The 14,590-nt window shown below is 39.4% G+C and overlaps 1 non-coding gene across 1 annotated transcript; it reads left to right on the top strand.

The window, feature by feature from the left end:
* Nucleotides 1-242: 242 nt before the first annotated feature.
* On the top strand, nt 243-350 carry LOC141644850 (small nucleolar RNA R71). Its single transcript, XR_012544454.1, has one exon. It is a non-coding gene; the product is annotated as a small nucleolar RNA R71 (small nucleolar RNA).
* Nucleotides 351-14,590: the final 14,240 nt, after the last annotated feature.

The raw sequence follows: 14,590 nt of genomic DNA, 5'->3' as shown, positions 1-14,590 counted from the left end.
GTATCAATATGAGCACTAAATTGAGCACCCAATTGAGTTATAGAGTCCACTTCTTGCTTTCCTCCTCTAGTAGCCTTGCGAGGTCTACTATATTGTGAATTATGGACCGCCATTTCCTCAATGTTGTTCCAAGTTTGATTATCGTCAACTTCGGTTGACATACCGTTTGATCCCATGTTGAGAATGTTTCGGGAGTCTTCATAAAGACCATTCCAAAATTGTTGTACCAAGAACCACTCGCTATGTCCATGATGAGGACATGAGCGACAAGTTCCTTTGAATCGCTCCCAAGGTTCATACAAACATTCTTCGTCCCTTTGCTTAAAACCCGTGATTTGGGCTCTTAGCATGTTAGTCTTTTCCGGAGGGTAGAACTTTTTGTAGAAAGCTAGAGCCAACTTCTTCCAAGAGTCAATTCCAAGAGTAGCCTTATGAAGGCTCTTTAACCATTGTTTCGCGGTACCAATTAGAGAAAAAAGAAAATAAGACCCATCGAATTTGGTCCTGAGTCACTCCGGTTTGTGAAATCGCATCACAATAGTCACAAAAAGTCTCCATGTGAGAATGAGGGTCTTCACTAGGCATCCCCCCAAATTGGCTTCTTTCGACTAATTGAATAAATGCGGATTTTGCAATAAAATTTCCGGGTAAGTGTTGTGGTGTTGGAGTACCATTGGGTAGGTTCTCCTCGGTTGGTACGGAATGTGACGAAAACTTAGGTATTGTTGGTTGATTTTGTGTTGGGCTCTCCTCACCTTCTCTTGCAAAAGGGTTGATGAACTCAAGAGTATTTGGTTTAATATCTACAACCTCACCAATACCTCTCAAAGTATTTCTACCAAGTCTTCTATTGGTTGTGAAAGTTCTTTCAATTTCGTGATCAATGGGTAACAAGTTACCTTGTGATCTTCTAGACATGCAAAATATCAAACAACTCGAAACAATTAGAACAAACCTTGAGGAGTTTTACTTCCCCAAGGAAAAGAAAGACAAAACTAATAACAATCAAATAAAATCAAATCAAGTTAACACCGTCTCCGGCAACGGCGCCATTTTTGGTCGGTCGCTTTCTTAGCTTAGATTTCGGTTACTTGTCGTTTGGAGTACCTAGACCAAAACAATATTTATAATCTTCACAAACAAATCTACTATTAGTAAAGAGGCAAGTAAAGGTCGGATCCCAAGGGACGGGTATTGATGTAGGATTTTCGATTGCAAGTAGTGGTGTCTAAGGGTGTCACAATTTGGGTTGAGATAAGAAGATCACTAAACTAAATAACAATAAAAGTAAACAAGCAAGATGATTAAAAAGGGGTGTACACAATTGATTAAAAGCACTAAGGTGTCATGGGTTCATAGGGGATTCATGGGAATTGATTACACAAACATATTCTCAAATTATAAACGAGCAATTATTGTTGTGATCGGATCGAGTTGGTTTATATCTTACAATCCTAGGAAGGTTTGGGTCCCGGAGCCGAATCGATTAGATTGTACAACACCTACAAGTCGACTTAATCCTCCCTACTCAACTATATGCATGGTCTAATGAGACTCGTGTTGGTTTATGTCTTACAAGTCTCATTGAAAAGGTAAGTGATGGGTAAAAAATGCAAGGATTCATAGGCTCGCATTTAATCAAACATAACATGTGCATAAGTTGAGATCACAACAAGCAAGCAAATAAATTATGTGAACATATTAGATTAAGCATGAATCATCCCCCATGTTGGTTTCCCCTAATTCCCCATTAGCCCTAGTTAAAGGAACTACTCACTCATTATCAAGTTTAACATGTTAACAAGGTTGGCAATACCAATAAACAAAAACATGATGAATAAGTAAATATGATTAACAATAATTAAAAAGGGATTAAGAGAATTATACTTAATGATGATTCCAAAATAATAAGCAAAGAATAATAGAAGTACTTGATGAATGATTGGAAGGTTGTCAATCCTCCAAATAAACCCAAATAATCTTCAATTACCCAAAATAAAGGATGAACAATAGAGAAATTAAGGAAATGAGATTTGTATTAATACTTGATTAAAAGTTTATTACAAGATTAAAGAGAGATTAGAATAATATAAACTACACTAAAGATTGATAAGAAGAACATGATAATCTAATTAGTATAATGGGGTATTTATAATGGGGATTAGGTGCCTAAATTAGGGTTATTAAGGGCTTAAATGCCGATTAAGTCCTTAAGAAAAGTTGAGGAAATGCTCCTCTCGAAGAAAACTGCGAGTCTACTTTTTGCTAGTCTTTCGCAAATATGCGCATCCCGAGTAGAACAAGAAGAAGCCGGGCTGCACTGGAGAACAATCCGAGCGTCCAAAAGGTCGGGACGAGCGGACTATGCAGGTGGTGGACGAGCGGCTTGGTAGGTGGGACGCTCGGATTGTGGTTCTTGGACGAGCGGATTCCACTCCAGTGAGCTTTTTCTTCTTTCCTTCTTTTCTTCTTCCAACAATCCTCCGGGATCTTGTCGGAGATGCAAGGATCTTCTTCATCATTGCCTATCTACTTCATTATTTACGAAGGCCTTCTAGTCTTGTCTTCACTTTGATGCTTGGTCATTAGATTCGATCAATTTAGCTCTATTTTGCCATGAAATTGCAAGGTATGCACTCCTCTCTTACCAAGGGAACAAAACCTCAAAGAATATGCAAAACAAAGGACTAAAGATAGTAAATGACCCAAATATGCACTAAAAAGCATAGGAACGAGGCTAATTCAGGGACTAAATATGCTCAAATATTGGTCACATCATACATAAATCACATCTATATCCAAGGTAATTACCCCAACCATCTTAGGACTCAAAAATTTAGGCTTCACTAAACATTTGACAATAATTCAACTTGATATTTTATTATTGCTCTTTAAACATCTATTATTCGTAATAATAAAGAATTAATTCCCAACTAAGTCATAAAAATTCGAAAAATTCAAAATCATAATTTTGTATATTCTGTAAAATTCCCAACATTCCAAAACTTTAATAAAATTTGCCCTTAGATTATTTTAATTTATTTTATGAATAAATCGTACAAAACATAATTTTAATCCTTTAATTCAAAATTAAACATAAAATTATGCAATAAATCAAAATTAAAATTTTTAATATTCTAAACAAGTTCTTGAACTTGGAATTGACAAATTTTAAGCTCAAAAAGGAATTTTTATATTCTTGACTATTAAAGTTGCTATTTATCAATTTATATCCCATAAAAATTAATAGCCAATAAAATCATATGAAAATTAACATGCAACTTTAGATCTGATGTTCATATCATATATACAACATTGGGATAAAATTTTATGCCATAAAATTTATTTTAGCTATTTTGCCAAAATTAGTGACTATTTATTCGATTTTTACATCTAAAAATCATAAATCATGCAAAATTAAACCATTTGATCTAAAAATTTACATACAGTGTGTAAATATTGCATGTGACAACATACTAAATTTTCATGGGTAGGAACAAAGCCTAACCATTTTTAACACAAATACCTCTATTTAATCGACTTTTAAAATGTAAAAATCATAAATCATGCTATATAAAACAACTTTATATGAAATTTTACATACGACTTGTAAAATATGCATGTGAGGTCGTGTAAAAATTTCAAGCTCAGAATCATAGTCTAACTATTTTTAGCATTTTAATTGTCATTTTACTCAATAAAATGTAATAAAAATACTAATAATCATTTTAAAGAGAAATAAATTACCATAAATCATCAAAATGACCTAAAATCAATTTAGGATCGGAAGGTTTAACATGCAAAATTTTCGTGGCATTTATCTTCATAAATCACAAATTTTAAGTTTAATATGTTAACATATTAACTTGGAAAAACAAAACCGATTATGCATGCAACAACTCTTGCTCTGATACCAATTGAAAGATTCATATATCTCCTATTAGACCCCTCTAATTTCTAAGTGTTTATAAGTTTAGTCATAAAACTTAAGGGAACTTATGCATGCATAACAATTAGAATAAAGAGAAGAATTTAGTCATTCTTACAAGGAGGCCGAAAATGGTTTATACTAATTTGGTCTCCTACCAAGTTAGTCTTCTTAAGAATAATCCAAATGCCCCAAAAACCCTAGATCTAATTGCAAGATCTACTCCTCAAGGATTGTACCAAGGAAATCCTTCTTAATACAAATATTAATTTGGTTACTAGAAATTAATATTTGTGTCCTTAAAAATATTAATATTATTAGTATACTACTTCTAGTATTATGTAAATAATATTACAGATTTATGTGAGAGTTTATTGTTTTGTTCAACAACAAGAGGTTAGAGAGATACGTTTTATCTCAAGTAGTTAACTAATTAGAATGAATTAGTGTATCAAGAAAATACACTCCTTAAGTGTGTATAGAGGAGGCCACCGGCTTTGGCATGGGTAGAGTGCCCAATTGTTTTGAATTTTTCTCTTCTCAAGAGTGTAGGTATGCATACCTATGATTAGTAGGTTATCATGATGTTACCTACTAATTAAAAAAACAAAACACAAATCCTCCTTCCTCTCCCATTTTACACGGCACAAATAGTGTAATATGGATCCATTTTAACTTTGTCAATTTGTTAATTTGTATTGTGTGACAAATTGGACATGTTACTAGACATGTCATTTAAATAATGCATTTTTAACAAATTAAAAAATCATTATATAAATTAAATAAATTACAAACAAAAATTAACTAGTAATTCACAATTATAATTACATAAAATGGGTCATATAATTATAAATCACAACTACTTGTATTTATCATAAACAATTCATGTAACACCCTCGTTTAGAAAGAAGCCTTAACAAGGCATTCCCAACTAAATGAGAGTGTTACCATCTCAGAATAACCAAGGTAGTGAAGTACAAAGTATAAACAAATCAATGGTACTTTAATAAATAAATTAAGTCAACTGAAATAACTGCCAAAGCGGCTTACAACTCTAAACCAAAGCAATAAAATGTAAAGTTTACAACTTTATTAAACTCAAATGTAAAACCAATGTTTAAGGACTCGTGAGAACTAGACTCAAGCTCCATCAAGTCGCGATCGTCCACTCCCCCAAGCACAGCATCAGAATACAGCTACTAGTGTGTACCTATTTTATTAACTGCTCCCCATCCAATCAGAAATTATTGAATGGATCAACACAGGCCACCCGAAAATTGGTGACAAATGACACAAGACATAAACATGTCAACCACTGGTTGAGTAGGGACAAAATAACAGAAACATAAATAACCCACAACATAAGAAATGATAACTAATAGCTGCAATAATATTAAAATAGCCAACCATGGAATAAATACCAATCTCCCGTCTTATACGGGTCATCTGTCACACCTGACAGCAAGTATGGCACAACTCCCTTAACACCGTGCGCATACCAATAGATATCACCACTCCCTTAACACCGTGCTCATCTCATCTCATACTGGCACAACTCCCTTAACATCGTGCCCCAATCAACCAAACAGTATATATAAATAAGCACAATTATATAAACGACGTCTAACACATGAAAGGTAATAATATATAAATAACAACAGCAACAACAGAAACAAACATAACCCGCTGAACTAGGTCTGTTGATTGACAGGTACCCTCTGTCGGTCGACCTCTACAACCACTATCGATTGACCCATGCTGAATGTCGATCGACCACATTTATATGTGTCGTTAGAAACCTCGAATTACAATAGTAACTCATTCATGATTAACGATACGACAATTCAATTTCACAATATGATTTGATACAAATAATAAAGGTGAGTAGGGAAATCCCTACCTGTAACGATTCCGCAAAAGCTATAGCAAAAGATGGATTAGAACCGCTCCTCTACAAATCCGCTACATAATAACTATTATAGCAATAAATCAATCAACACAAGTCATGATTACGGATTTAACGAACAAACCCAATGCCCTCGTTCTCCTACGGTCCAAGTAAGGCTATAAGCAAACTCAATTCATTGTTCAACGATATGTAATTCTTAATCGATCCTGTAATACCCGCCCTTTTAGGGACCCTTGGACCAGCGTTGACTGACCATGGGAGCGGGAGTAGTCTTAGAAAAGTGTGCCAAAACCATCTTGGGCTGCGTGTTAAGAGTGGTACTCGATAGAGTAGAGGCTACTCGATCGAGTAGCTAGGTTACTCGATCGAGTAGGGGGCCACTCGATCGAGTATGTTGGGTACTCGATCGAGTACCTGGTTTTCAGCGAGGGTTTTATATCGCGTTTTGTTAAATCCGCAAATCACTTCCGCCACTTTCCTCCTATCCTTCAGTCGCCTCGTTCCCTTCACCTCAAAACCTCCATGGAAGCCTTTTTGAAGATCCTTGAACCTTAGGAGGTCTCACTTGTGTCGGGTAGCGGTCTGTTGCTGAGCTTTTCCCCTAATAGGTATGTCATAATCATCATCCGTGTCCTTGTTCTTTTAGTTAGGGTTTGCCTGTTAGTAATAGACGATGGTATTCTGGTTATAGGCGTTGCTTGGTCGCTGGACATGTTATCTGTCGGCATGGATTGGTTGCGGTGGCTTAAAGGTAGGTTCGCCTACTCAGTTTCTGTAGATAGTCTAGCGTGTCAGTTGTTGTGATTGTTTGGTGTTTGCTTAGTATCGTAATTGTATGGCAGCGATTGTGATGGCGATTGTGGTTGTTGTCTTTGGTTCTCGGGATGCGTCTCGGCTGAGTGGGGTCACTTGCGGGAGTGGCTTCACGCCCTAGTTTCGCCCTCCGTGGAACCCGCCACGGGAGGGGATGTGCACATTAATGGACAGGGTTATCGCTCGGTAAGATGAGCGGGAATTTGGTGGGTACGGCTGCGGTCCCCCACTGGGAGGACTGGTCCAGTGGACAGTCAGTGACAGAGTTGGTTGAATTACCGTGATTGTGTTGAGATTAGTAGCATTGTATTGTGTTGATAATTGTAGTTGTCGTTGTCGTGTCTTATCTCAGTACTGACCTTGTGTGGTTGTTAGTTTGTTATGTGTCTGCCGTGATCCCTTATGGTGAGCAGTCGGTCTTAGCAGGTGTTGGTGATGTTGATAGCTGGAGTCCGGGCAGGGATGAGTTCTCACGAGATACGACGGTCATAGCAAGTAGTCTTTGAGTTGTATCTTTATGTCGTTTATTGGTTTAAATCGCTTGTAATATAACTTAATAGTTCTTTTATCGACATTTGATTATTACTAACCTCGAGCAACCGGGATGGTAACGTCCTTATATCCTAAGGAAGGCCTAGTTAAGGCTCCTCTGAATATGGGGGTGTTACAAAGTGGTATCAGAGCGACGATTTTGGAACCTGTAACAAATGAATATAATGAACGTAGGGAGTCTAATAAAATGAACCTGGTGTATGTGTAATGGGAGCCCCAGCTGATGCTAGATTTTGGGTGAGTAGGCGCCCTCATTTCGAAATCTTGGCCCCGTGACACTTAAGCCAGTCACATGGTATGGGAATGTGGAGTCCGTGTGTCTATGTGTGATATGTATGTTAATTGTGCCGGAGCTACCTCCGGTTAAGTCTTTGTTGGAATTAATAGGGGTGTGTTAGTGATATATTAGGCCGTGTATGGTAATTGTTGATGAGATTATTGAAGTTCTTTGAATGATTAGTGAGCTTATATGATGGCTATGAGATATGTGACGAAAGTTTACGTGATAGAGATGCGTGAAAATGTGGAATTGAATGTTGTGACATGAATAGTGAACACGTAGGTGTTTGCTACAAGTTAATGATGACGGGAGTCATCTACGAATTTATAAATCTACAGTATTCACTATGATGATAGTTATAGTATAGTTGAGTTATAATTCGAGACATAGCATATAGTAATGCGTTATGCCTACTTGTTGGTTGAAATTTTTCCGCTGCGTAATGTTTGATTCGTGCAAGATGAATTGCTTATGATAGAATGTGAAACATGGTAGATTAATTTGTTTTGAAAAGTATGCATTTGTGTGTTACGTGAAAGAAAGAATTAATGTTAATTATACGCTTCAAATTGAAGTAAACACGAGTTTAGTAGTAACATGTAAAGTAAGTTTAAGTGTATTATGATGGCAGGATTATGTTTAGAAATGATTCGAGTTGGGCAATTTGTGTGGCGTAATGTAATGTATGCTTTAATAGTTGAGACGGTGAGTAGTGATGGTAATGCGTGAGCAAGGGCGATAATCAGTGCCGAATTCCGAACTTAGTTTGGAATCGACACACATGTTGTTTTGCAGGAATCTTCAAGTTATTTCGTACTTCTGACCGGTACTTAACCATACTTGACCGAGTGCGGGTGTTTACTAGACCGAGTAGACCTCACTCGATCTAGTTAGGAAGCTATGATGTCGGGATGTGGGAAAAATTCCTGCAGATACTCGATGATTTAGCTCCTACTCGATCGAGTAGGGTGGTACTCGATCAAGTACCCTAGGCACTCGATCGAGTAGGTTACTGTGCAGCGAATCCTACGGGTTTCTTAAAACCCCTAATCTTTCTATTTCTTCTTCCTATTCCCCTATACTTCGACACACATAAACTACTCTCAACCCTTATTTTCTCTCAAATCCTCTCATACTCTTGGGTTAGTGGTGATTATTGGGTTAATTTCTTTGCATAATTTCGTTTCCTTACTTTGTTAATCAATCAAGGTATGCTTCCCTTCCTAATTTATACGATTTATTGCTTTGAATGTGTTAGAATAGTGAAATAATCTGAAATTTCGATTCACATGGGTAGGTTGTTGCTTTTGATAGTTGAAATATGATTCACATGCCTCCTTTCCATGTTTGTTGGTGACTAATTGCTGTAAATTAGATTAGAAATTGCAAAATTTGAAATCGAAATTTCTAGGGTTTCCAAAATTGAAATCGATTTTTGGTTGTTTTACAATGGTTAGATGGTAGAATTGAGCCTTAAGTATTGTTTATATTATGTTGGAGGATAGATTTTGATGATTTTACCCTTAGAAAGTTGCCTTAAAACTCCGTCTTAAAAGTGCCTCAAATGGAAATTCGTGATTTATAATTGGAAAATTGATGTTGTGAATGACATTATAAGTATAAGTTGAACTTCAATATGATAATAGAAACGGTAATTGATGAAATTATGCCAAAACTATCGCAGCTGTAAAGACCGTCTGAAAATTCTAATTGAGTTGTTGTTCATAATATTGAAGGGTGATAATGATATATTCCAAATTATTCTCCCCCATGAACTAGTAAGAATGCCTCACATGTGATTAGAAGTGTGTTTGGAACAACCTTTAGAAGCATGCTAGGATATTCGAATTTGTTGAGCATATGTAATCATCATGATAATTTCTTTCACAACTATGGCTTATGAGTAGTAATAATCTGAGCTTGTATGTCAAATTTTGGAAACTGCTGGTGAACGGGTGTACTTAGCTTAATGTTTAAGGTTAACGGCGTAGATTATGTGCTTCACATGTTGAAAGTTGTTGATAAATTAGTGTGCCTAGCTGAGTATGTCGAATTCAGATTACATGAAGTAAATGTTTGCATGTTTATACAAGTTGTTTGAACTTATGCCTAAAGCAGATGCCGAGACTGAACCTTGGAATCCGCCAAAGTAAACGGGGGAGGGGTAATCCACCTGAGATGGGGGAAGGGAGTGGACCTATGGTACCCGCAGTTCCAGAATACCCTTCAGTTGTTTTTGTTGATTTCAAGCAGAGGGAGCGTTTTGTAGCCTTACAAAAACGCAAAATGAGACCTACGAGGTGTATAGACACTACTGTGTTAGAGGTGTTGGAGATAGAGACGGATGTCCGTCACATTTTCGAGACCTTGGGTCTTATGGGTTTGTATAGGCTGAGGAAACACACTTATCCTTTTCTCACTTTGGAGTTTATGAGCTCCTTTATCTATGACCCCGCTGGCCAAACCGTTGAATTTCGGTCAATGAACACTAGTTTCTTGCTTTCTATGGATCAATTTGCTTCTCACCTTGGGTTGGCTAAGCCTCCTAAGGACTCCATTACCGATATTCCAGCCGAGTGCGGTGTCTGCCGCCCGATGCCTTGTCCGACCGGGAAGCAAGCTCCCACCTCGAGCAACATCTTTGATTAATGACGTTCAAAGACATGTTACCTTGAGGGTCTTTCTCCGTTCTCTTTCGAACCTCCTTTATGAAAGGATATCGAAGTGAATAATCATGAGGTCTTGCTTCTGATGTCTTACCTCAACCCGGAGCGGCCCAGGAAAGTGGTCTTTAATGCTCCTTCTATGGTTTGTGTTGCCCTTGCCTTGATGGCTTCTTCCTCTTCCCGGTACCTGAGTTGTGGCGCCATCGCCACTCGGTTAGCTGAAAAGCTAACCTCTTTTGAGGCCTCTTCGGAGTACGTGCCTCTAGCTACCCCAGTGCCCACTATGAACCGTGCCTACTATCACGACCTAAAATGGTTGAGGACTTTGGCTGACGGTGGTCTAGCTTGGAGGGTGTGAGGCATGAGTTGGATGAAGATTCTAGCTCCTGAGCACCTCCCACCCACGGAGCCCTTGGAGCCGACAGTAGTGACGGTGGACTCCGATGATGAGGAGGAGGAGGAGGATGATGACAGACCCCGCCATCTACAGACCTATCTCATCGACGACACCATCCTCGAGGTGATGCCGGAGCCGACGAAGGGCGAGAATGCGGGAGTTGCGGTCGTGGAGACACCCAGATTGGGGAGGGGACCCCGTCGAGTGAGGGAGACGGCCTCGGAGACTAGGCCACAGCCGGTAGCACCACAGCAGCAGCAGCATCCTTTTCCGTGCTACCCTTACCTCGACGCCCCGGAGACGCGATCCAGCTACTTGGCAGATAGAGTGTCATCTACCTTGACACTCCGGAACATGCACGAGATGGCGTACGCTCAGGGGATAGGGACCGAGGGACCGCATCCAGTTTGGTGGAGTGGAGTTGGGGACTACTCAGGGGTTTTCCATTCCTACGGGGTGGATCAGTGGACGTGGGGGGCACCTTAGTCCTTTCCTTACGGTGGCTTGACTCCATGGTACGTGGGGCCAGGAGCAGGAGCAGGAGTGGATGCGGGGATCGGGTCATCGGAAGCAGGTACTTCTGGTGGTGGTGATGATGAGGTGATGTTTGAGCAGCAGCAGCAGCAGGAGGAGTGATACTCCTTGTTTTATCCTTGTTGATGGTAGTTGGTGTTAGTGGTTAGTAGTGTTGTTAGACTTTAGTAGTTGTTTTGTTGCGACTTTGATTTGGGACTTGTATTGTTGGCCATAAGGCCGGATTTCATATTTTGACTTGTTGCAGGATGTTAGACGTCGGGGAGTCGTTCCGACTCTATTCTATATGACAAATATGTGCATGTATGTTAACTTATGACAGGTATTATAAGAAATGTGGCCTATAGGTACTCGACAGAGTACCCCGTACTCTATCGAGTAGCTGCAGGAAGAAAAGAGAGAAAAGTTTCTGATCTTGAGCTACTCGATCGAGTAGCCAAGACACTCGATCGAGTAGCAGGGCACTCGATCGAGTACCAGTATATACTCGATCGAGTAGCACTGTTACAGGAGATTTTCGAAAATCAAAAGTGTGTAAGTGTTTCATAATTGCGAGTTTAATGTTTAACATAGTTAGTTGTGCGTAGTAAGACCTTTGAACCATTAATTTTATATGTTGGAAGTCAAGTTTCGGTTTTATATACATCTTGATAACGACTAGTGAAGTGGTGACGGTTTCTTGTTGTTTTAGTACTACAATATGTCATTTTACCATTTATTCATCGAAGTTACATTTCTTCATACGCTGTGCGTGCAAAGTTAACGTGCTTTATCGTTGGCAACTAGTTGTCCCAGAGAGTTATGTATGATTTATAATTTAACGAGTTTATGCTTAGCGAGTAATGTCCACAGTAAATAATATGTTTTAACCCATGTCATGAATCAAACAATAAGTAATATGCGTTGAAATTTGGGTGGTGAACTTCGGGGACGAAGTTCCTTTTTAGAGGGGAAGAGTAATGTCGCGAAATAAAAAGGCTGTTTTTGAATAATGTTTTGCTTGTTTATAATGTTGTTGGTATTATGTTTTGCTTTAATTACAAAAATTTCTGAAGTATAACGGATTACTTTAGTTCTTTAAAGTGAATGTGGTTATATGTTTCAAGAGACGGTCATGAAAAAAAAAAAAAAAAATAGTTATAGTGCGATGAATCGTATTCGAATAACGTTGCCGAGTAACATGGTGGCATTAGTGGTACCACATGAAAGTTGATATGAGACATGTTCTAGATTGATAGTTTGATAGTTGTTACTGTATGTTGGGTGATCGTGGGTGGTGATTCGCATTGCGAGTTTGATGTTTTATATATATATAGAGTAACGGTTGACGGTGATAATGCTTGCATGATAGTGGTAAGAATCGATAGGTATAAATTTAGACGGTGATGATGATGACATGGGGGGGGGGGGGGATGGTATTTCCAAAGAGTTATGGTTTGAGCGGAAAGAGTGGTGAGGTCGTGTTGTTCCCGTGTCTCGAGCGGGAGATAAGTGAGTTGAACTTCGGGGACGAAGTTCTTTTTAAGGGGGAAGGCGTAATACCCGCCCTTTTAGGGACCCTTGGACCAGCGTTGACTGACCATGGGAGCGGGAGTAGTCTTAGAAAAGTGTGCCAAAACCATCTTGGACTGCGTGTTAAGAGTGGTACTCGATAGAGTAGAGGCTACTCGATCGAGTAGCTAGGTTACTCGATCGAGTAGGGGGCCACTCGATCGAGTATGTTGGGTACTCGATCGAGTACCTAGTTTTCAGCGAGGGTTTTATATCGCGTTTTGTTAAATCCGCAAATCACTTCCGCCACTTTCCTCCTATCCTTCAGTCGCCTCTTTCCCTTCCCTTCACCTCAAAACCTCTATGGAAGCCTTTTTGAAGATCCTTGAACCTTAAGAGGTCTCACTTGTGTCGGGTAGCGGTCTCTTGCTGAGCTTTTCCCCTAATAGGTATGTCATAATCATCATCCGTGTCCTTGTTCTTTTAGTTAGGGTTTGCCTGTTAGTAATAGATGATGGTATTCTGGTTATAGGCGTTGCTTGGTCTCTGGACATGTTTTCTGTCGGCATGGATTGGTTGCGGTGGCTTAAAGGTAGGTTCGCCTACTCAGTTTCTGTAGATGGTCTAGCGTGTCAGTTGTTGTGATTGTTTGGTGTTTGCTTAGTATCGTAATTGTATGGCAGCGATTGTAATGGCGATTGTGGCTGTTGTCTCTGGTTCTCGAGATGCGTCTCGGCTGAGTGGGGTCACTTGCGGGAGTGGCTTCACGCCCTAGTTTCGCCCTCCGTGGAACCCGCCACGGGAGGGGATGTGCACATTAATGGACAGGGTTATCGCTCGGTATGATGAGCGGGGATTTGGTGGGTACGGCAGCGGTCCCCCACTGGCAGGACTGGTCCAGTGGACAGTCAGTGACAGAGTTGGTTGAATTACCGTGATTGTGTTGAGATTAGTAGCATTGTATTGTGTTGATAATTGTAGTTGCCGTTGTCGTGTCTTATCTCAGTACTGACCTTGTGTGGTTGTTTGTTTGTTATGTGTCTGCCGTGATCCCTTATGGTGAGCAGTCGGTCTTAGCAGGTGTTGGTGATGTTGATAGCTGGAGTCCGGACAGGGATGAGTTCTCACGAGATACGACGGTCATAGCAAGTAGTCTTTGAGTTGTATCTTTATGTCGTTTATTGGTTTAAATCGCTTGTAATATAACTTAATAGTTCTTTTATCGACATTTGATTATTACTAACCTCGGGCAACCGGGATGGTAACGTCCTTATATCCTAAGGAAGGCCTAGTTAAGGCTCCTCTGAATATGGGGGTGTTACAGATCCCCTCATCTCGACTAGGGCACAAGAATATTACGTAATAATATAGCAATATGACTCATTAGGACCGAATAACGAAATTACCAGAACTTACAAATATTGGGGAGTGAATTAAGACGGACTGCCGTTCGAGTCCCGCGTCCCTTCAATCCCTTCTTCACTCTGCCTTCGATGGTACATGATGTCGATGTGTTTGTGTTATTGTTCTTAACTGATAAAAGGGTTTATGAATGATAGGGATGAGGTTTATATATGCTTAAGTTTAGGATTAGATTAAGAAGCAATTAAAAATAAACAAGCCCATAACCACCCGTCTAACACTATGTCGATCGACCTTAACCCTATGTCGATCGACACCCCTAATAGACGAGCACAACACACTATGTTGATCGACCTCAACCCCATGTCAATTGACAGCCCTGATAGACGAGGTCACACAACTCATTATAAATTCGGTATACAAAGGCATCTTCACTTATATATGACGAGCTTACTAGTCTTATAAATACGGGGTATTACAGTCTTCCTCCCTTTAAAAAAATTTCGTCCCGAAGTTCGCACACCCAACAACTAACCCGAAATTCCCATATAAAATAATACATATACAAAAGTGCGCACTAACACGCGAAATTCCTTAATAAACTTGTTTTGTGACATACCATCCCCCTAAAAAGAATGTTACGTCCCCGTAACCTAAC

The sequence above is a fragment of the Silene latifolia genome, chromosome 2 (genome assembly GCF_048544455.1).
Source record: "Silene latifolia isolate original U9 population chromosome 2, ASM4854445v1, whole genome shotgun sequence".
In the NCBI taxonomy this organism is placed as follows: domain Eukaryota; kingdom Viridiplantae; phylum Streptophyta; class Magnoliopsida; order Caryophyllales; family Caryophyllaceae; genus Silene; species Silene latifolia.
Note: the sequence above shows the minus strand (reverse complement) of the source record. Positions and strands in the feature narration are given on the sequence as shown.